Here is a 25,468-nt window from a genome sequence, read left to right on the forward strand (position 1 = left end):
TACTTTTCAACAATGCTAACTTTTTTATGTTGTAATTTGTTTAAAACGGCTTTGATAAAATTGCTCACATGTCATGAAATCGATAAACTCCGTAAATTAATTAAAAACTGGAAAATCAAGTAGTAGTGACTCAAATATCTCTTCTTTAGGCGTATCAAATCTCATTTATAATTTTATTAAATATTTAGTAACTAAGAGCTACGTTATTTAACTAGTCTAATCCCTTTAATTAGTATTAAAAAATCTGATGTGGACACCACTTGACTTCCGTGTACGCATACTAAATTACATATACACTTTTTTTTTTAATGAAAAGTGCATAAAATTTTATTTCATTAATATCTTCCAATATTTTTTCATATTTTTTTTTATTGAATTATTATTTATCGTATTTTTTCACAATCAGAGGTTAATAAATATTAATAAATCAATATATTTAAATTAAAAAAAAGGAGATGAAGTCTGATTCGAACCGATGTACCTTAATCCAAATATTTCATTAATTAAAATTTTGTTTGGCTATAACTCTGGAACCAATATATATATATATATATATATATATATACAGGTGTCCCATATAAAACGCAACCCATCAATCACTCATCCATGAAATTCCAAAAGTCAAGCTTACTTCCCTACTCGTTACTGAAATGGACTCGTCCAACATCTGAACATCGCGGCGACGCTGTATAACACTACCGATAGTAACAATGCATCATAACGTTCAGTGTATTGCTAGAGACAAGATGGTGTTTTCGCTAGATGAACGTGTTTTCATTGTTGAGTCGTACTTCAGTACGAAACCAGTGGTTGCAGTGCAGGATTTGTTTCGCCATAAGTACCCAGATAAACCAGCTCTTAACAAAACATCAGTATTAAGGTTAGTTGCAAAATTTAGAGAGACTGGTTCTGTTAATAACAAGGAACACAAAAGATCTGCGTCAGTGTTGAATACAGATACAGTCACTGAAATCAAAGACCGATTACTCGCCTCGCCAAATAAATCGATTAAACGTTTGTCTGCTGAAATTAATTTGTCTAAATCAACTGTTCATCGGGCGACCAAACAATTACAATTACGACCTTATCGCATTCAAACGGTTCATCAACTTCTTGAGCCCGACAAAGAAAAACGGCTACAATATTGTCAGTGGTTCCGTCGATTTCTGCGTGAGGGAATTAATGTTATGGATTCGTTATTTTTCACAGATTAAGCACGGTTTCATTTGGTATATATACGAGGGTTATTATTTTTTCAAGGCCCGATCGGTCACGAAAACCACTGAGAAAATAAAATATTTTTTTTTGTAACAAGTACTTACATAGTTACGCTATTTCTCTACATAGTCGCCACTCCGATTTAGATATTTGTCGTAGCGTAGTACCAACTTTCCAATACCCTCGTCATAGAACAGAGCCGCTGTGTTTTCAGGCATGTTTCTACGGTGGTCTGCAGCTCGATGTCTGTGCCAAAATGTTGTCCTCCTAGCCAGAGTTTCATGTGAGCAAAGAGGTGAAAATCGGTTGGAACCAAGTTTGGGCTGTATGGTGGGTGATCAAACACTTCCCAACGAAAACGCTGCAGAAGCTTTTTTGTTACAGCTGCAGTCTGCGGCAGAGCATTGTCATGGAGAAAGACAATGCCTGATGACAACATTCCTCTCCGCTTATTCTGAATTGCCCTTCGTAGACGTTGAAGAGTCACGCAATATGTACTGCAGTGATGGTCGTGCTGCGTTCCATGAATTCCACCAAGAGAACTCCATTCCGGTCACAGTAGCCATACACTTTCTGTTGGAGAAAGTTCACTTGAACTTCTTTGGTTTACTGGGAGAATGAGAATGCATCCACTGTTTGGATTGTTCTTTTGTTTCTTCAGTTTCAAAATGGACCCATGTCTCGTCCCCTGTGACAATTTTGTTCAAAAAATCTTCTCCTTCATTTTGGTAGCGCTGGAGAAACGTTAGCGAGGCGTCCATTCTCATTGTTTTGTGATGGTCGGACAGCATCTTGAGAACCCATTTCGCACACAGTATGCGGTCCTGAAGTCTCTCACTCACAATGGTGTAGAGAGCTGACCTTGAAATTCCAGGAAACGAATCACTCAATACAGAAATTGTGAACCGACGATTTTCTCGAATTGCCTCATCCACTCTCACAACGAGATCATCGGTTGACACCCGCTTCCTTCCCTGACCGCCTGCATCATGAACATCTGTACTTTTTGCTTTAAAGTTCCTACACCATTGTAGGAGGAACCTACAATGCAACAACTTACAAAGGTAACACATATGCGCGGGTTTTTATTTCGCGACCGATCGGACCTTGAAAAAAAGATAACCCTCGCATTAGCAATTCCTGACACCCTAGAAACATAAAATTTGCTACTAGACTACTTGATATCTTCAAGATAATTGAAACAAAAAACCGGAAATTCCCAAAACCTTCTAAGGTGTCCGAGCGTGAGGATAGGAAGTCAGAAACTGAAGCAAAGATCTGCAATCGGACAGTTCCAGTCTGCAATATCTCCTGCTTCAATTGCTCATTTGTAATAAACCAAACACTAATATTTGGCTCGAAACTAAACATTTATAATGAAAGTAAAATTGTTGACTAAATTTCTAATTGACTGGTACTGAATGTAAGAAATGTAGTTAAAAACAAACAAAAAAAAAGTTCAATTTGAACGTCTGAGTCATGACAGATTTAGTTTATGATATTACGATCGAATTAGCGTAATAAAGACGTTCATCCATTATTTGTAACTACTGGCGAAATGATTTCATTTCGCTAACATTACAAAACAAAACTGAAGTAGAGGTTCTCTACTTCTTTTGAAGACATTTGTGTTATTGAAAGTACAACAAGTAGATAACAAGCGCTAATCGTACTGCTTATACATTCCCCAGATATGAATTAAAAAATAATTAAATATTTCTTTATCGTTAATTCTGTTTTATACAGCGAAAGCAGCAGATTTATTTGAAAGATACGAAAAAAAAATAATTGTAAAATTTCTATTATTTTGGGTGGAGATTTCAATTTAAACCTAAGAAAAAAGTAAACCATACCTCTTATCGATTTCATTAAGAAAACATTTTCACTAGAAATAAAATCTATTTCTTCTTTAAAAATCCTTCTAGATATAGTATTAGTAAGAAACCATAAAAAATGTAATTTGCTGAAGATACATAAAATAACTGAATTATCAATTAAAAATTACTATACTTGTGGAAATTATTACTGAATAAATAATAATACTGAGTAAAGTAGAATGTACTTAATGTTTAATAATTCATACTGAGAAAAGCAGTTTGAAAAAGTTAAAAATATTTAACTAATTTCATTTCATTTATAAAATAATCTATAATGAGTTATCGAAATTCTTCGACATTAGATATCCGAGGTATCCCTCAGGGATACCCGAGGTATCCCTGATTAGATATCAGGTATACCTCGGGATCCGAGGTATCCCTTGAATGTAGGTACGCTACATTCAATATTTACTGCGGACCCTCCAACCTTGGAAAGTTGCATCATTGCCACTGCTATCTTTGCCGTTAACGAAGAACCTTACTAGTCTCGCGGGATCTGCAAATGGCATTGGATCTTGTCAGCGCATGGCAGAAAAAGTGGAGGATTAAAGGTAATCAGGATAGATCGAAGCACGTCATATTCGCCATGAGAAGGGGTGACTGTCCCAGCGTGAACATGGATGGTGACTTGATCCCACAAACAGAGAGTGTGCGTGCGGTATGTGGGACTTCACTTATATGGCGTTTGACATGAAAGTGTCACGTGAGGATGAAAAGAAAACAACTGAACGTAAAGTATATAAAACTGTACTGGCTGCTGCGAAGAAACTCACACCTCACGTTGTCCGATAAAGTTCTGATTTTCAAAGTTATCCTACGACCAATCTGGACTTATGGCGTGGGGTTGTGGGAGACAGCAAGTAATAGTATCGTAGATATCATACAACGCTTCCAAAACAAGGTAACGAGAAGAATTTCAGAGGCGCCGTGGTTCATACGGAATGATGAGATTCACTAATATCTGGAGCTTCCGACGGTTCATGAGGTTGTGACATGGCACAATGTGAAATACCAATAACGTTTAAAAAATCACGTCAACTACTTGGCGATCAATCTGCTTGATAACAGTGGGGACTGAAGGTTGATACGTCTCCATGTGCTTGACTTAATGGCTACTGAATGAGACAGTTTGCAGTTACTCTCGCCAAATTTAGTGTTGTAATTTTTGTTTACTTCTTTATTTATTTTTTATTTTTTGTTTATAGCTACAAGGTTTTAAATTCTTTGTTCGACTAGCTATCGCTTGATTATTTGTTTTTTTCTTTATTGAATATTTGTTCATTGGTTTTTATGAACTACGAAGTGTGGGAGATACATTTTTTTACTAATGAGCATTAAGGTTACTGCTTACTGATAACTATTATTATGGATTGATTTCTTATGGGAGTTCCTTAAGAATTCCCCATCATGTGCTTATTATCAAACGATTAACTCATGGTTCCACTTAAGGAGCCGATTGTAAATATACTAGTTATGGGGAAAAAAAAGAAAAAATTTGTAAAATTTACTTAATTATTTTATTTAACTTTTAGTATTGAAATTTCAAACAGAACGTAGTTTTATACTGTAAGTTTTTAAAATTAAAAAAAATGTCTTCATAAGTGAAACCAAATGAGTAACTTCGTTAATAATGTACGTATATGGTTGTAAATTATTAATTATCTAAGAGGTATGTGATTTATCTAAAATGTATGAAATATATTTCTATTTTCTATTTTTTGCATTTTTCCTTTATGTATTATCATAACGGTTATAATAATTATTATTAATTTTTTTTTACTTAATCGTCGTTTGCTTACGGGATTCCTTGAAAAATTTTTCCTACTTTTTTGTGAATATAGCCTTAACTGAGCAATGATAGATAACATATTTCATTGTTCGTCATTAACAATAAAAACCAAGACTTTTGGTAAAATGTCGCTAAAGTTATATCTACATGACTATATTCATTTTGATATTTTAGTATTTTTTTAAATTTTTTATTGGTAGCCACAAACTGTTACGCACAGACGATTAAAAAATATTAATAAGTATAGTCTAACTTGCGTAGAATCATATTTAAATAAGCAGAGATCAATATAACTGAAATTTCTATATTCTATCAGAAATAAAATAAAATCCTAGAAGTTACCCTAATACTGTTTATTTCATTTTAAAAGATCGTACTGCTTAAACATTTTTGTTACCATAAACTAACAGGAATTTATGTTAAGTAATCATACAACAAAGGCTTTTTAAAGATAAAAAAACTGCGCAAAAAAGGTTTATTGAAAATGAGCGTGATAAAATTTATAACAGAAAAAGGAATGTAATTATTTCCGTTTGCATCAAAAAAAAAAAGTAACCATAAAATAAAGGTGAAAAATATACGAAGTTTGCGGTGTATGCTACCCACGGGAGTAATATTTACACCCTTGTTATTTAGTGAAAAGAACTGCATACACGTTTCAATTCCCTAGGTTATGGTTGGTTAAAACGTACCAGAAAAACATTTATTAGGTCACGAAGGGTCTTAAAAATAACATAAACTTTGATAATGACATCATTATTAATAACTATTTATTTACTGTTAGTTTATACTGTCTTATATAATGCTGAGAATTTTGTAATAGCTTATCTTTTTGGTTACAAGTTTGCTGAGACAGAGTATTATCTGAACCCTTAATGACTACAAAGTATTTTTAAGAGGCATTAAATCCCTTCAAAAGAACCTATCGATATAGCCGGTTTTCACCTTGGATCGATTGCATCACGGAACAAATGTTATAACATCTGAAAAAATTATTCCTGTATTGCTGAATAATAATAATAACAATGAAAAATGTGTCAGAATGTAAATTTATAATCAGTTTAGTCCATACTGACTTCAATTTTCTGATTTTAATATGAGTATAAAACATTACTCATGTCTTAATTCGTAAAATGCTTCCTACTGAAAAATAATTATCCCTTTAGTACTTAATTTTTTATACTGTTTGAATCGTCTTTAAACAATTAATTTTATTAAACTCATAAATAACTTGTTACTATTGAACGAATCTAACTCGGAAAAGTACGTTTCTTGTAGTTGTTATTGCATCATCTTCCGTAAAAGAACCACGATGTTATTAACCTGTGAAGGAACTATGGGAATATTTATAAGGAGGGAATAACATTTTTTTTCTTAAAGTTCAAAATTCAATTTGGGTATCATTTACATAAGGGTTTTTCGGCCGATCTGTCCGTGGATATGTCTGCTTTACAAATTCACATATTTGTGTCCAAGTAATCGTTGTATTTGTCTTATTCAGTGTTCGTATCCGACAGTTTTCGCAACGACCATTAAAGATTTTATCAGCAATTCATATTTTTCTGTTGTACTGGTCGGCTGCGAAGACCAACAGGACATATCTGCTGCAAGTAGTTACTTATCCACCACACACAATAAATAATAGCTTCATGTTGACCTGTTGTATTAAGTTTAGTAATTATTTACGAGAAGAAAAATGTCTTCGTGGGTAATAGACAGTTATGAAACATTTTTATATTATTGTAGCAGTCAATGCCTTGATTGTTGAATATCAAAAACAAGCTGTACCCCATTAAACAACTGGGAAATAATTCCTGTGAGAAATTAACTGAAAAATGCCAAATTTTCCTCAGGCACACGTTATATTCGTTGGGATCTTGACTCTTTATTAGCTGGACTTCAGTGGGAATTAGAGAAAATTAGGAAATTCTAGAATTGCGAGTATTCACATTAGATAGGATACGGAAAATTCTAAATTAACTGAATGTCCATTCGCCTACTTACAGTCCTCTGTAGTCCGCTTACAGTCCGCTGTGGATTCCTTCGAAAGTGAGGAAAGGCTGGTCTCTCGTCTGGTGGAATCGGTCAAGTTAGTCCTTGGCCGAGGATCCCAAAGTTTGCTTTTGTGAGATATTTGGGAAAGTGAGGCTTTATCTTCACCGGGTGGCCAAATATTTGGCACGGAGATGTTCGACTAAGCTCCAGATCCATATGGACAAGTCGTCGGTGAGTGTTGATGGGAGTCGGGTTCCGGAGAGAAAGCCGGTAGGACCCCCAACTTCGACGGTGGTTATGAACTTCGACGGAGGCTAAACGCTTCTTTTGTAAATTCGAGGGCATTCACTTGGGGACCGTGGCTGTAGGACCAGCAGTAATAAGGGAGATCCGTCCGCCTGTGCTTTTGGGGACGACTTAGGGTTGGGAAAGCCTCGTTCAGGAGGAGTGGGACGCTCAGGTATCCTTCTTTCGATGATTGGACGGGGAATCCCATTGGTACTTCACAACGGGGTGGGGGGGGGTTATAGTAAGACCGTAGTCCCGGTGGGGTTCCCATTAGAGCTGTGGGGACAAGACCGAGTCCCGGCTACCTGGAGGGGGAACCTTAGTTCCTACCGAAGTAGTTTGAGGCGATGGCGCCCGCTGGAGCTGTGTAAATGCTTAGTTGCGTGTCCGGCTCCAGGGGGTGGGGATAAACAACGGGAAACAAAAAAAAGTAAAACTAGAATATACTTGTAAGTATCGATCTTCTTAGATCCTAAATAAACAATAATATTATTACTGATAACAACTGCGTTTATGAGATATATCATATATATGTATGTATCTTTTGTACTGTAGATAAGATATCAGTAACGAAACAAATATAAGAAATATATGTAAAATACATAAATTTATTTGTAAATAGGATCTTTTTTTATAAAAAAAAAAAATGTAATAATTACAATAGCGGTCAGAAATGAATACGTAAATTATTTGATTATAATCCTTCTTTAATTTTGTTTCCATAGATGTTGTACATACAGCAATTTCAATATTATGAAAACACTATTTTTTAGGTTAACTAAGAAAATGGAAATGCTATATATAATTCTCGAGGGAAATTTAATTTATATACAAATTTATAATACTGTAGTTTGGTACAATCTTGTACGTAATATAGAAGAAGGATATACAGAAAACAGTGTAAAGTTTTATATTATAATAAATGTTTACTTTACATTTAACCTAAACGTAACTTATGCTATAAGGAATTTAAATTATATTATCTTTCATCCATTACCATAAACAAAAATAAATTTATTAATATTTCTTAAAAAAATATATTTTTTTATGCTGTGGTTGTCAATTATCGTTAATTACAAAAGGAGATAGCTGAACAATATTTTTATGTTAGAATTATTGTTTTTTATTTTTTTTTTACGGTAATCTTTTAAAGCTATGAGAATTGAGAAGTTTATGGATGTTGTTCTGGTGACAGCCACATTAAATCACAGCTTGAATTAAAACATCAAGTTTGTGTCTTCTTCAAGAAACTTTTTTTATGTTAGATTATAACGAATAGAGTCGTTTCACCATTATACATACAATGTAATAATGTTTTCTGTGTACATAAACCCCGATGTTAGATTTTTACCCCTTGCCAGAAGCGCTTATATCTTAAATAATAGCATTACTAAATCATTCTGTAACTACACTGATTTATCTTTTTCTCTTCAACTGGTAATATTATTATTATTATTATTTTATCTGGATCAAGCAATAGTTCAGGAATAATTAATGATACCTTTATTTAGTTCGTATAAATCTATTTCGCATTTCTAACATTTATTTTTAATCATAAAAAAAAGTTGACAACTTTGTTATACTTTCAAAGCCCTGGTTATTTATTCTTATAAGTGGAAAGATAATGACGTGAAAAATTTTTAAAAAGATCGATATTTCTAAACTTTGATCGGCTCCCCCACCCATAATATTGCCTCCAAAGTATTTTTTGGGTCATTTGCACTACTACTAGTATGCTTAGCAACACATAAAAAAAAAATCTGTTAAAGAATTTGCAGTAAATAAAAATATACTTTTTTTCGATTTTTAGGGAAGAGGGAGAATTTGGGGGCAATTTTTTTTTTAAATAGTAAGACAAAAAACTTAATATTAAGTAGGGTTATGCTTTTTGCAAAGTTTAGTGAAAACTGACCCCAAAGAAACTATTTACCCTAACCGTTGGAGATATTGACCCCAAACTTATACCAACAAATTTCCTCATATACACGAGTCTCTATGCCAATTTTTTTTCAAAATCGGTTTATCCAGTCAGAATTTATTAACCTTCAAACACGGCAACACCCACATACATAATATGAACATTACCTACCACTTATTTTTTGTCTTTTGGATTCCCTAGGTCATGAAACGTGGAGAAATGAAAGAAAAAAGTATCCCATTTTTTAATGATTATTATACTTTCCTTTTTGAATTATAATTAGTTATAATGCTAGGTAAGAAAAAAAATTGACTGAAATTTTAAACCGTACGTTAAGAGTCTCGCAGATATTATTTCTTCTGCTGAAAAAAAATCTGTAATATGAATAAAACTGATTTTAACAAAACGATACTGATATAAATAAAGGTAAGATGCTACATTTCTATTATCAAAATCTATTATTAATTTAGAATTTAAAAAAAAAACTTGTTAAATATATGTAATAGACAATAGATATACAATAATAGATAATAAGCAATGTTTAAGTGTTCCATGTAATATGCAAAAAATAGAAAAACTTTTTACAAAACTCTTACCGGCCCGATTTCATTTATTAAACAACGAATAATTATAAGAATCGTATTATTACAATTATTTTTTGTATTATAATTGTATTATTTCTGTAAATGTGATGTGTACTTCATATAAATGAAATCGGGCCGGTAAGAGTTTTGTAACCAATTTTTTTTTTATGTTAATTATATGGAACGCTTATTATTGTTTATTTTTTGGAAGTATTCTTTATTAGAAATCTAACTAAACTGAAATATAAGTTTTCATGCTTATTTTGTTTATTTTTTCCCCATTTTCATTTCACTTTAAGGTTAGGTCATGTTTAGAACTGTAAACGTATTTCTTTGACTTCGCCGTGCCGTCCAGTTTTGCGGACTCTTACCGGCGAAGTTCTAACGAATTTCGAGATAAGATAGATTATTTTAATGTTTTCTGACTTTTCTAATATATCAATTATTCTCATTATATCACTTTATATATCAGTACAAGCACAGATTTATAAATGTAAAAGCTAAATTCCCATCTATCCCGTTATAATATTGTTTGAAGAAAGACTAAATTATTACAGTCAATTATATAAAAAACGACCTTAAGATTAACAAATAAAATTTGACAAGGTACATATCAGCAATTTATAAGAATTTATGGGTTTTTATCAACACCTTTTTTGAAATTTTTTAAACGTTTTCCAATAATTCAAATTAACTTTAGTTAAAATTAAATCCTCATACATATATATTTTTTTATTAAATTAATATAATATATATGTTCTTGAATACTTTGATGGAAATAAATGAAAATTTTTCCTTTTAATTTTTATTTTGTCAGCACAATTTTTTACACGGAATTTAAAATATTCAACTTATACGGAATTTCTGCATAAAGAATAAGATATTTTTGAAATCCTCTTTTCAATTAATTATTTTTTGGTAATTCCATTTGACTAGTGTTAAATAATTTGATGGGAAAATATATTTTTCACCTATGTTGTTTTGCTTATTCATTTATCCAGTGTCATTAACGTCTAGTAAGTGCGAGATAGATCATTTTATGTTTCGTTTACGAAAATCGATTCAACCGTTTTATTGTTACAGGGGCACAGACACATTATTCTTCAATTTCAGTAAAGGGAAAAAGACCATTTCTTTTCAATCGAAGCACCCGAATCGTGTGGTTTATAACGGGGCGAAAAAGATTGGTAGGAACAATTTAAATACAACGGATTCAAAATTTTTGTAGATGCATTTTCTATACATACACACCCACACATACCGAACTCTATATTCTTCAAGTTTCTCTAAAAGTTCAATTTCCAGGTATTTTTCTCGCACTTTGTGTGTGTGTGTGTGTGTGTGTGTGTGTGTGTGTGTCTCTGTGTGTGTGCGTGTGCGTCTGTCTGTGTGTGTGTGTGTGTGTGTGTGTGTGTGTGTGTGTGTGTGTGTGTGTGTGTGTGTGTGTGTGTGTGTGTGTGTGTGTGTGTGTGTGTGTGTGTTTGTGTGGTTGTGTTAAAACCATACATTCTTATAAATAAATACCTTGTCAGATTTTATTGTTACATATTAACACGCGCCTGCACACACACACATATTAAAAACTAAAAACAAACGTTGAAATCGGTAAATAAAGATTTTAATGTATGATTTAACAACGTAAAATTCTCTCACTTAACTAAATCATGAATGTGACCGTTAATGCAGTAATTCGTTTTAAACAACTTGTATCGTAACTAGTAGATCCCTCAGTCAATTTAAAAAAAATTAAATGAATAAAACTCTTCTTTATCAATTGGGATTGAAAGTACAGCTTCAGATATATTACATAAAATATTCGTTACTCAAATGCTGTTTATCACAGATGATTTATGTAGAATTGAAACAGATGTAGGTATCTCATTTAACAAGTACGGTACCCAAGAGAGTACCGAGGTTAACACTACTCTACAATTTCCGCGTTTACCTCAGCTACTAAGATTCCTCACGCATAGCTCTGATGGGAAGTCATTCCCTAATGTAAAATGTTAACTGTTATTAAATTTTAATAAAGATTTACCATGATATTTAGATTAAAAAAATTAAAAGAAAAAGAAATTTTAAACTAAAGTTACAAAAACAACGTAATTTATATTAGTCTTCTATCATAGTAGTTAAATCACAGATCGGAGTGAAATATTTATAATGTTATGGTAAATAAACTATTTGAGAAAAAACTTAAGAAGCATTTTCAAGACTAATAAAATCTAAAACAAGACGTAGATTTTTTTGCTAAACAATCATCATCGGTAGATATACAGAAACTAGCGTACTCCGTTGCGACTTCGCCCACAATGTAGATGTAACTTCACTGGAATTGCTTTTTTAATAGCAAACTTATTTTTTTACAAATAAAAAATATTTAATCAACATAAACATTATATTTCAACAACTAAATATTATATTTATATTTTCATTAAATCCTGATAAAACGGTAAATAAAAATTTTTATGAAAAATACTGAAGGAATATACGATAAACAATGAATTGTTGCCCAAAACTTAAATAAAGGAAAACAAAAAAAGGAAGATAAGAAAATTGAACAATATTCGTTAGACCAATCCATTTTATGAATGGATTAAAATAGTTCAATATAAAAGGTCAATAAAGATAAACAAAAAATTTATTACAATCCCAAATCTATCATCCTCATCGCGGCTTCGCCCGTGCTCTATGGTTACTTGCGCTTTCCGTCATGATCAGAGGGTCATGGCTCGCTTCGCTCTCCCGTTATCCTTCTCCCTGCCTCTTCCCTTTTTTCTCCTGTTTCTCTTTCCCTTACTTCCCTTTCCTCTTCCTCTTCACCCATTTCCCTTTCCCTCTCCTCTTACCTCTTTTCTTTTTTCTCTTTTCCCTTTCCATTTCCTTTTTTCCGTTCTCCCCTTTTTTTTCTTTTTTCCATTTTCCCTTTCATCCTTTTTTACCCTTTTACCTTTTTCGATTTTTCCCTATTTCCTTTTTTCCGATTTTTCCCTTTCTCCCTTCTTACCCGCCCGTTAATCGGTCCAGTAGTTCTTTAGTCTATAGCGGATACACATATCGGAAACACTGCAATGGAATCGTAAAATATTTAGTATAGCGTCTGTTGTTTTTACTTCCAACAGATAGCGCTGTTATTAAAAAAACAAGCCTTTTTTTTAAAAAACCACGAACTTTAGTTTTTTATCGATTTGAACTCCTTAAAATCAAAATTTTGCAAAATCCTTTCTTAGTACACGCCTACTTAAAGATACGAAGGTCCCCTGAAGATTTCAAGTCTCTACCTGTAATAGTTTTGGTTGTACATTGATTATGAGTCACTGAATCAGTCAGGACATTCTAAGAGATAAAAAAATTCCTTCCGACCGCTGAAAGGCAAAGGTATGATTTCACCGGTGCTAAGTAGGGGATAAAAAAGATTTCCACCTTCAAGTTGAAAAAAACTTCAAATTTACTCAATACGACAATGGTTGCAGGTGAAAAATAGTTTCACTGTTTGGCATACAAGTCCCATCTTCTTACAATTCCAGCAAAAGTTTGGTCATCCCTTGCCGTAAGAGTTGGTCATATCAAACATTTTTCCAGATAAACGTTTTAGGTTATGTTTAGAGGACTAACGACCACTTTAAACCGATTCGATACTGTACTTATTAAGGAAGGTATGATTTTTTTTTGTCTTCGAAACCCTATTTTTTCCGCCCCCTGAGCCAATGGTTGGTGATATCAAAAAAATTTACTGAGATACGTTTTAGGCCCTCATCCAAAGAATAGTAGGAACTTTAAATAAATTCGATATTTTACTTAATAAGAAAGAAATATTTTGTTTTTTTCGAAAAAAAACCTCCATTTCCATCCCCATGGTCCGATTCGGCCCACTAACGAACTCGACCGAGATTTTGGGTCGTTATGTTGCATGTATCAATTTTAAAGTGATTGGTGCAAAATTACGGCAGTTGTAGTGTCCACAAGAAAGTGAAATATATATATATATATGTGTGTGTGTGTGTGTGTGTGTGTGTGTGTGTGTGTGTGTGTGTGAGTGTGTAAACTTTTGAACTGAGGGTGGTTTTAGAATCTGGGGGATATGAAACGAGAAGATAAATCGAAATTTTCCGGAAGTCGAATCACGGTACCCATTACAATAAGTAGCTTTCTTATAAAATCTATCTAAAAATAAATACAAAAGCAAAACTTAGAGAAGAAAACAAAAAATAAACAAATAAATGTCATAAAAAACAATATTGTCAAAACAATGGAGGGAATTTTTAATTTTGGCTTTACCTAAAAAAATGAAATAACAAAATATCTAAAAATTAAAAAAAAAAAATTATCTGCTTTGGTCAATTCAATTCGAAAATATATTATAAGCTAACTTTCGTTTTCAGCATTATTATTTTAATTTTCAACAAACCAATTATTATTAATTTATTAAATAAACCTATATTAATTTTTTAAATACAAAAAAAAATCATAATTGTTTTTAGTAGTTTACAAGTATTAAATTTTTTACTTTTGTGTATTATTTTTTTTTTTGATATTACATTTTTTCTTATTTTGTTTTGTATTATTTTGAATTTTTTATTTTTACTTGCTATTTTTTAATATCTGTTTGTGATATTTGATAAAAATAGGAGAATGTTCTCTTTTGGATTTTCAATCTCTTGTAAAAGATTCTTTTAAAAACTTTTTTATAGGTTTTTTTTTTCAATAACAGTCTATAATAGCTATCCTACATTTATTTAAATAGATGATGAAAACAGGACCGATTGAATTGTAAGCAAGAATTCTGATCGTCAACTCATTTGGTAAATCACATTATTGAAAAGAAAATCAGGGAACGTATTAAAAAAAAGAAGAAAAAAAGACTAATCAATTTCTAAATAATATCAGTTCAACTACCTAATCGTGTAATATTTTAAGTGTGAAAAAGTGGTATCACTTCGCTCACAAATATCGGTAGAATGCTGTCGACGATGGTTTTAACAGCTAATGACAGTTATGATAGATATTATTAATGTTCTGTATTACAAACATCACAAATAATCATCCTTACTTCCATCGACAGCTTTCGAAATACAACACTTCTTAAACGATTTTTAATCAGATCTTCCGGTAATAATGACCAAGCCGCAATAATCCACTCACAAATCTGTACCCAAAGACGGTTTCATAATTTTACCGGATGGTTGAAGTCTCGTATGTCATGCTGGCCATCCAGTTTTTGTAGTGATTACTGAGTTTGATTTTAAATGATCGTTTTACGTGGATATATATTCAGGTTGAAGAATGATGTTATTATTCATTCATTCAAATAATACCTGATCATACTTTCCAGTAATCAGTTTTCGTTTTGTATTATCGGTCGTTTGACCCCTAAAACTGTCGCCTACGGGTATGGAAGTTTTTCGTAATAAAGCGCCTACTCGACGTTCCCATATGCACTTAATCCAGTCCAGTACTAATTCATTATTTCTTCATCCCTTTTCTTATGCTCGTACGACAATATCAGTTGGAAATCTTTTACGTTTCGGTAGATGTTTTCTTTGAAAAATACAGGGATAATTTTTCTCGTCCGAGAGTATTGTCATCATCACTGATCAAGGATTGTTTTTCGTAACTGGATGTTTGTATCTGAACACTCTTTGCAGTTGTCGATGGCATTTCAAAAGTCACCGGTGTTCTGGTCCGTATTCTTAATCTAACCTAAGGAATAGTTGTTCCTTTTTCGTATATTTATGATATATGTCTGAATCTTAGTCAGTTTACCTTCATAAGCTTCTGGTAACCGCTATTGTCGTCTTTCTTGAAAAGAAAAACTATGATATCTGTGTACCCTTTTTAGACTAACTTCAAATTCATTGCTACCGATATATAACTCATCGACGATTTCCAGAGCTTTCATCTGACCCGTTTCTGTAGAAATCGCTTATTCAAACTGATTTAAATTTTCCATATATGCCCAGAAAGTTTTTCCACTATTTACGGATATTTCGCTTTTTTCTGCCGAAATGCACTCTTGTATTTATTAGTTACGAGACATTCGACGCTCATGAATGCACAACTCTGCTGTATCGAATTTTCTTCCTGTAGCACGATTTTCATGCTCATTTGGGTAAGTAATGAGCTGTAACTTTTCTGCAACAATGAATGAACGCAGTTTCTTTTTTCACTCATTCTGTAGTTCTACTGTACACGAAACCTTTACGTCTGAATGGTCGTTGTCACAATGAAAACTGGTCATAAAAGATTGCAAAATTTTCAATAAAAATATTTTATTATGAAATAAGAAAAACCTATCTACGAGAAGAATATAAAGGACGGCTTCCGATACGTCTGGCGGCACGTCGTAGATAAAAGTTTAATTTTCTAAAATTAATTAATTTATTTATAAATTATAAATTAATTTTACTCAAACCAAGTTTTTGCTTTATCTATTATTTTACTAGATGTAGATTCGTTGTCAAAACATACCAGTATATATAACAATCCTGTATAAATTAACATATATAAGTATATATACAGTACATTATCTGTATAAGTTTATTATGATTACATCATATTAAATATTACATCATACGAAATCCACTAATTACTTTCTTTAATAAGCCTTATTTCTTGTTCTAAATAAATAAAATTATTAAAATGGTAGTACTAGTTCGTCGTATTCCTTATACTCAAATTCTCTATCCGAATATAAATAGTGTATAAAAATGTGTTTCTAGCGGGAAGGAACACATTAATTTTTTGTTACAGTCCTTCCTATGGTTTCGTTGCTGATAAAGCACCTTAGAAAAAAAGGTTCCATTAAAACTTGCTCATTTAGTTCCTGTGATAAACAAAATGAATGTCACATTCGGGCGTACTATCAAATGAATATTTGAGGACTCTGCATGTTAAGCAGCAATAATATCCTCAACTCGATGAAGAAATCATCGAGGAATAACTTCAATCTATACTTTTCACTGCAAGCTCCCATGGAATTTTTACTGTTAGGAATGGCAACGCCATTTTTGTAAGCGATATTTGTCTCGTGTCACGTTTCCTATACTAATGGTGTAAGTTGGTAGCGTTACAACAGCTAATATTCACACATTCAAATAACCTTATTGATTAAATCCTTAGTGATTTTAAAAAAATTCAAATTATGAAATAGTGCTGTATCTCGGGAAATTTAACCCTTTACCCACCAAATCAAGTAGTGCCATTGGGTTTCCAATTTTTTTACCACTTAGTTTTCTGTCAGCTATTAATTGAATTTATGGCTGGTTACCGTGTATATATGGTATAATTGCTTATAAAAAAAATTAAAATTTGTTTACAAAAACCTTCATTTAATCAAAAAATAGGCCGCACATGTCAATTACGACAATTGTTTTCAATGTTATATTTCTTGAAACAATTTTCTAGGTGTAAACGTGAATTTCTGGAACGTTAGGAGTAGTAAACGTTTAGTAGGGTAAATGTAATACACTCTTTCCTGCAGTAATCGAGTAATCTATTAAATCATTTTGATTATATTATCTACGTACTTCCTAAAAAAATTAAACACTTTTCCACTATAATATTTATTTTTTTCTTTTACTTTTAAATCACTCGAATTCAGTTCAGTTCAGATAAAAGGCCTACATCAACCAGACAGTAAAAATACAACGGGATTTCCTGAACCGAATGGGAAAATAGTCTAATATTACTAATTCATCAAAAGGACAAACGCCTGAAGATGAAGGTAGAAGAGGGGTCAGTGAAAACTTACTATATTTTTTTTAAAACTAAGATGAAAGTAAGCGAGTTCGAGATCGAGATAGAACCACTTTCTTCGTGAAATAAGGGAAATTCATTATTAAAAAAACACTTTAGTTCGTTGAGGTCCATCTAGAGGGCACACAAGGGTGTATTGTCTGGCTGTTCTCTATGACCTGCGGGGATGGAATACTTGATGAGGTAGGGATGAACCCCTTAATGTGTTATTCACCCACACCACTGGGCAAGCCCATTACTTCAATTCATACCGGAATGATTTCACTGCTGCTGCTATTTCAGATTCAGGCCATCGATTTCAACTTCCGACGTTACAGTATTTGATTTCACTGCACGTTTTCAGATCATACCTCCTAGCAGTAAGTTCAACAGTAAACGAGTAACAAAATTGGTCACGAAGAGTTCGTATTTCTGACAATTTTCTGTGAGTATATAATGAATTGCCTCATCTATATCTAGTTTTGATGTTAATATTTCAGTATTAATTCAGAACTAAATCAGTTTTTAAAAAGATAATCTTCCGCCTTACAGGAATGGAACGTAAGTAAAATATTATTTAAATTTCAACCTCGTTTATTAATTTTCAATATTTTTTATATATATATATATAAAATATATAATTCATTTTTTTTTTAATCGATAAAGTAATTAATCCAATAACATGGATAGTAATCACAACTAAATCTTCAATTGGTATTTTTCCAAAAAAATTAAATTTAAGGTTGAAGAAAATTTTACTTTACGACCTGAAATCAAAATATTTAATAATATTCATTTTATAAGAAGTTTAGAAAAAATATCTTTCTTCCAAAAGTCAATATTTTCAACGCTGATGTAAAATGTTTTTCAAATAATTTATCTACATCCATTCAGAGAAGTGTTCTGTAATAATTCATCATTATAAAACAAACAAAAATATAATTATCTCCACTTTTTATTTTTATTTTTTTACCTACCATGTGTAACTCATGAAATATTTACTTCATGCTTCTAACGTTTTGATATAAAACAGAAACTGCGAAGGTTTAAAACTTCTCAGTTTATTATTTTTCTATCACGTTAAAAGCGTAAAAGTTTTTCTGGATTACAAACTTTTTCATCCGGATCCAAACATTTATAAAAATAATAATTACATGAAATTTTGTTCCAGTCTTTGCAAGGAGTTTATTTTTCAGTTAACCTTTGTAACACATAAAAATTCCCAACATGTTTATAGAACAACTCCACCTTGTTTAGCTAAGATGTAAAGAAAGTAAAATTAAACTGTGTTTTAAATTTTTGAATTATTAGATAAAATATTTTCTTTTTTAAAAAAACTATCTATAAAACTAAACCCCGTTTTAAAGGCCATATCCGTTAACGATTGTTTTATTATACGCTGACATTTTCAAATCGACACCTTTCCTGTATTCTATTATTCTAAAATATTTATTTTTGGCTCTACTGAATAATAATATTTCATTACATTAATTTTGCTTCTATAACCAACTAGAAGGAAATCAGGAAAATTGGTTTTTTTTATATCTCGCGATAAACAATTACTGACAAAGAATAAAATACATATAAAAAAGATAAGACTTATTAGTATTGATTTTTTATAGTTAATAAAACAAATAACCCACCGGGTTTGTCTAGTGGTGAACGCGTCTTCGCAAATCAGCTGATTTAGAAGTAGAGAGTTCCAACGTTCAAATCCTAGTAAAGCCAGTTAGTTACCTTTTTACGGATTTGAATACTAGATTATGGATACCGGTGTTCTTTGGCGGCTGGGTTTCAATTAACCACACATATCAGAAATGGTTGACCTTAGACAGTACAAGACTACACTTCACTTACACTTATATATATCATCCTCTGAAGTAATACCTGATGGTGATTCCCGGAGGCTAAACAGGAAAAAAGAAAGTATTGAATAAAGAACGCCTAAATAAAATAGCCGATAAAGAAAAACTGCTACACAGCATCTCATATCGTAGAATCTAGTAACACTTAATGCTAGTTAACGCTTTAATCAATACACTGTACTAATATTTTAAACATCAAATAGTGAACTACAAGGGTTAACATAGAGGGATTTGATCTTTAATCGTGTATGATGTGGGACAATGTCGTTTCCAACATAAAATTTTGTCGATTAAATCGATAAAATTCTGTGTTGCCAATTTACTCTGAATTTCAGGAAATCAGATAGAATTCTGAGTATTTTGTATTCGTTGTAGTAATTTCTATTCCTTTTTTATCCTAAAAAATATAAATATAATTTAATTTTTAATAATTTGAAAACGGTATAATGCATAATTTAATTATTAAATTAAATAAAGATGTAGAATATTTAACAAGGTTTAGTAATTTAAACGAATTATAAAATCCACGTTTATAACATTTTTATGAACTCAAACGGCTATATTTACGATTTACGATGATTACTAACAAAATATATACATTCCGAAAAGCATTTTCACCATCACTTACCGACATTTAGATCACATTTAGGCCCCCCCAAAAAAAACACTATGGCAGAAAAGAAACCGGTTCTCTCACGTTTTAAAAATTTCCCACTATGACATACCTCCTACTACTTTTACGACGTATTTCATTTGAAAGGTATTATGATAAAATATGTCACTGAAATGAATATTTTTAAAAAAATAATGAAGATAACAGATACTTCAATAAATATTTGTACTAAAGAAGGAAAAATGGAACCTAAATTGTAAAATATTAATAGAAGAATGAAAAAGTGAAAACGAAATAAAAGTAGTATTGGTTAATAAAGTTTAAAAAGAGGCAGTTACTTTGCAATAAGATGAAGTTACCAGAAATCTTCTTTTGGAGTGTTATATTTAGAACTTACTTTTGAATGAATGTGAAAAATTGACACTAAGAAAGACAAAAGAAAAAAAGATTGATCGCAATTATTGAAATGTGGGTGGGGAGGAAATTTAAAAAGATTAAATGAACAGACAAACTGAAAAATGAAGAAGTAATGAAAAGAATTAACAAAAGTAGAAATTTAACCAGACCGTTTAAAAAAGAAAAGCGAACTGAACTATATAATTAATTATTAACTGCTTTAATAAATCCTTCTTTCAAAATGATTTTATTAAAGCAGAAATATTTATTAAAATCCTTTCCTTTTAAAAGAATTATTTTTTCGTATTTACACATGAATTTCGACAAAATAAGATGAGTAGAAATATCCCCAAATTATTATATGTAATTTGCCTATCTTTTCTCTATGTAAGTTAAAAGTAAACTACAGTGTTCAAAAACTGACGCAACCTTATGGGAAAATAAGTAACTTAAATTAGTAGTTGAAAGTGATCTCCATTATGTGATTCACGCAATTGAATTGCGTGAAGTTTAAGAGCCTTGCATGCTCTTAAACACAACGTTAAATTTCGCTCTACAATTCGGGAATGGTGTGAGGATAAATTTTGTAAGCAGCATTCTTAAGGTATCCCTATAAGAAAAAATCGGGAGGGGATAAATCAGGAGACCGAGGGGGCCACGATCCCTTTGAATTCACTGAAAACACTGATCCAAGAAAGTCATAATTGTAGTTGGCTTAATGAGCAGTAGCATTATCCTGCTGCAACCACGTGCACTCTTGCCGGTCTGCAGGTGTAGTGTTTACAAATTGTTACACCGTCTGTATGTAGCGCTCACTGTTCACTGTGCCATAAAAGAATAACATATAGATTTGCCTACATGACATTACACACCAAACACCCACTTTTTTCCTTGCAGTTGATGTGGATTTCCCGTACACCAAATGCGTGAATTCTGTGCATTCACTTGTCAATCAAGATGGAACTATGCCTCACCAGACCAAAACCAGTCATCGAGTTCTTCCCCATCTGGAGTTACAGATGGCATGAATCATTGACCGAAAGCTACACGTTTTCCAATGCCTGCAGGTAACGCGTGAAAAAAACGAATTCTGTAAGGATGCATCTTTAAACAGTTGCACAATACTGTGTGGGCACTACTAACGGAGAGATCAGACCGGCTAGGTAGGCGTTTCGCACAGACTTCTTGGGAGTAACGGAATATGCAGCTTGCACGTCGATCAACTTTTTTGATTTTAGCACTTTCGATCGACTACTTATGGCTGCATCTGCCACATTCCCTGTCTCTTGAAACTTGTAGTACAGCAGCTTGATGGAGGACTTGTTTGGTGCATCCAAACCATACGTTTCTGTGAAAAATTTCTGGGTCTAGAAATAACTGGCACATCTAATGTATTGGGAGACAGTGAATTCTCTGTTGCACTGAATTGAATCAATTCTCTGCACCCATTTTTCTTCATTTTTCCTCAATTAAACCAGCAACAAAGGAAGGAAACATTCTTCCATAAGATCGAGTCACTTTTTGAACACTATGTATTAAGTATTTTAAAGAACCACCAAAAAAATTCAGCGTCAGAAATTATATTATTTCACCTGCAATTTAAAAAAATCTAAAAAACACAGACTGGATATTTTTATTTCAATATATTACAATAAATTAATTATTACCACTTAAAGAAGAAATTATTATTATTATATTAGTAACGATATTTTTATTTACAATTACAATACCTGATAAACTATAAAATATTTGTTATTCTCCTTAGTCTTGCAGTCCTGTTCAGGCTACTTGAAATTTCTTCTCTACTCCTTAAACGTCCATCAATTCATTTTAACATTCTCCTAAAAAAAAAAAAAATAAGAAACTTAATCCAGCTGTTCATCTGTTAATTTTGATGTTTTTACAGACTTTCACCATTAAAAAAAAATCAGAATATACATACAGAAAGATAAGTCATAATAACATTTCTTTCTTAAAATTTAAAAAAAAAATCCAGATTAATGTAAAAAAAGCGATGTTAAATAAATAAATAAAGCGGTTAATTTTTGGATACTGAGTTGATGAATGTATATGAAATATTATTTCAGGACAGAAAGTTAATTTGTGATTTAACATTATATGTCTAAGTTTATCTGTCTTATGGTTGTGTGCCCGTAAAGAACCTTAGCTATAAACCGCATCAGTTACTTTCAATGAGATTAATAATGTTAATATCGATACAGACAGTTCCTATGGTGAACACAGAATCAAGGTATCACTTGGCTGAATATTACCTGCATTTTGGTGAGTTGTATATTGAGCTCAGAAGTACGCAACAGGAAACAATTTTACTCCTTTTTCTTATTAATAAGTCAGCAAATCGGTAAAATCAGGTAAATCGGTTGGAATCCGACTTCATTTCCTTTTTTTAATTTTTTTTATTATTTAAATATATTGATTTATTAATAATTATTAACTTCTGATAGTAAAAAAAAGTATAATAAAAATAATTCAATAATAACAATAATAAAAATAATAATATATAGTATATATAATAAATAGATTTTTATTAGTGAAATAAAATTTTATGCACTTTTCATTTAAAAAAAAAAATGTATACGTAATTTAATAGCCGTACAACGAAGTTATGTGGTGTCCACATCATTTTTTTTTAACCTTCTATTGTACATTTTTATTGAGTTTAATATCAGAGTGTTTTCTTCATTAAATTTTTATTCTGTGAAAATATAATTAATATATTTTTATAACAATAAATTAGGTTTATTTTTTTATATCTCTGTTTGTTAAGACTTTTTTAATTTTAATTTTCCTCTGATTAACAAAGGTCATGTTTAATTAAATTTTATCCGTTTTTTTCATAAGTCATTTTTTAATTAAATTTTATTTCTTTTTTCAGGGTCATTTACCGCCTCTTTTTGTTAAATTTTAATGAAATTTTTATATTTTTTACTCAGACAAACAAAAATAATGGTTCAATTTTGTTTTTTCTACTCTTTTTCGATTTCTCTATAGGTATAATTAAAAACTCCCGCGAAAGCGCTCGCATATAGAGAGAGAGAAAAAGAGAAATTAAAGAGAGAATATCACTTTACTTTTATTGTTCAAACAAATAAATTGCGTTGCATTTTTTCCATACAACTACTTTTTTCTCAGTTTTTCATTTTTTACGATTCTCTGCTTTAATAACTAACTATTTTAACTATTTATAACTGTTTAATCTATAACTGTTTTAATCTATTTATAAAAAAAAAATTGTTCTAAAAATTCTACTAAATTAATTTTAATTTTACTAACATTCATTTTCATGTAGTGTAGGTCTAAACAGCGTTACTAGTTCTTGTTTCAAATAAAACGAAAAAATTTCTCTTAGTCATACAATCTTCATACAATCTAATATAACATACTTATTTTGAAAGTATCATACGAGTCGTCTTTCCATAATATTTTTAATTAATGCACAGTTTATGGAAGTAATGTACAAGGTTACTTATGAATTGATTTAAAAATTTTACTTTTTGAATCAAAAATAATGGACTATGTGTAGGTAAGGCCTAATTCAATCAATTTTTCACTTTGTAGTACGGTTTAACAGATTTTTTTCTATACAAATTTTTTATCTGAAATTTAAAATCATTATTGATTATTAAATATTAGTTGAATGGGGTGATTTTATTCCAGTTAATTATATAATGGATATACGGTAATTAAATAAATAATCTTATTTTTTACAAAACCATTTAGTATCTACAATTTTTATTATAATCTCTGAAGCAATAAAATAATTGTTTCTTTTGACGTTCGTAAAATTAAAAATTAAAATATCTAACGTTTTTTCTACTTTGAATATAACTAAGCATGATTTATGTTCAGGACAAAAAAAAAAGGAAAAAGTTCCGTCTAAGTATTTATTTTTTACTTCATTTATAAAAAAAATGGTTGTTTTTAAATTTTCAAATAAACATTGTAATTTTAGTTAATTTTCTTTAGTTAATTTTATTATTTACAAAAAACATTCTTAATAAAACATTTAATTACTTAACGCGGTTGGTATACTCATTAAACTTCTAAAAGAAAATATATATAAAGCATTCAGACCGAAACCACTTAAGGGCTGTTGGTATTTGGTAATCGAAAAACGTCACGTGTTAATATTATTATGTTAAAGTGGTAAAATACGCTACCAAGGAAAAAGAAAACAAAAATAAGAAAAAAGGATTATATTGTGAAAAAGAATCGATGTACCCATAGACGGAGCATAAAATGAGATGAACAAATAGGAGTACTTTTAGAAACTCCATTATGTAGCGAGCATCATCTAACCACAACTACATGAAAATCTGAATATTTTTATCTAAAATGGAATCAGCACAACTATTTTACGTTAGCCAGCTCAAATACTCAAAAATAAATTGTTTTTCCTCCAGAATTACCACAGAACAATCTGAAAACAGGCACAAATTTCCCTTGAAAAATTCTTCCCATATTCAGAATTATGTGAAGTGTCCCGATGAATAGTCGAAGTAAATATAGTTACCTAAACTATAAATCGCTCCGACAGATACCTACTAGAAAGCATTCATTATTTTAAATACCATTAGCATTTCCGTATAACTTTTCTTTCATAGTAACTACCTTTAACGATTTTCTATTTATGTAAATTAATGTCGTACAGCGGTTTGTAATGTATAAGCCGACTATGCACAAGGATATTATGTACAAGTATTACATAATTATTTCCCCTTTATTGCTAATACTATCGGATCATGACTCTGTAATATTCCTATATACCGCCTATCACTTATGTTTTATTAAAGTTACGTTATCTCATCTAATGAAAATAGTCAATAAAATTGCCCTGAACAGTAAAATTCTTTAAAATGGATTATTATAAAAGTAGAATTGCATTACTGAAAGAAAAAGAAAATTGTTACCTCCGCTTCTAAAAACTGTATTAAAACAATATATGACTCATTACTTTAAATTTCAATAAATTTATTTTTGGTTTTTGTTTATCCGAAACTAATCCAATTTTTATTATTCAAAATAATTACTTTTTATTCCATTTTGTTATTCCAATTTTATTTCTCGGTTCAGTTTTTTTTTTTTTTTTCAGTTTCACTAATAATAATCATAATGTGACAATTATGAAATAATTACAATCTCCATTCATGATTTACCTAGTTTTGTAAAC

General features: G+C 31.0%; 1 long non-coding RNA gene across 1 annotated transcript in view; it reads right to left on the reverse strand.

Moving 5' to 3' along the window:
- Nucleotides 1-25,468, reverse strand: part of LOC142318150 (uncharacterized) — a 224,883-nt gene that overhangs the window by 73,556 nt on the left and 125,859 nt on the right. Inside the window, exon 2 of the long non-coding RNA XR_012754831.1 lies at nt 22,008-22,118. This is a non-coding gene — a long non-coding RNA (uncharacterized LOC142318150). The remainder of the gene's footprint in view (nt 1-22,007; nt 22,119-25,468) is intronic.

The sequence above is a fragment of the Lycorma delicatula genome, chromosome 1, assembly GCF_047948215.1.
Source record: "Lycorma delicatula isolate Av1 chromosome 1, ASM4794821v1, whole genome shotgun sequence".
NCBI classification, from domain to species: Eukaryota; Metazoa; Arthropoda; class Insecta; order Hemiptera; family Fulgoridae; genus Lycorma; species Lycorma delicatula.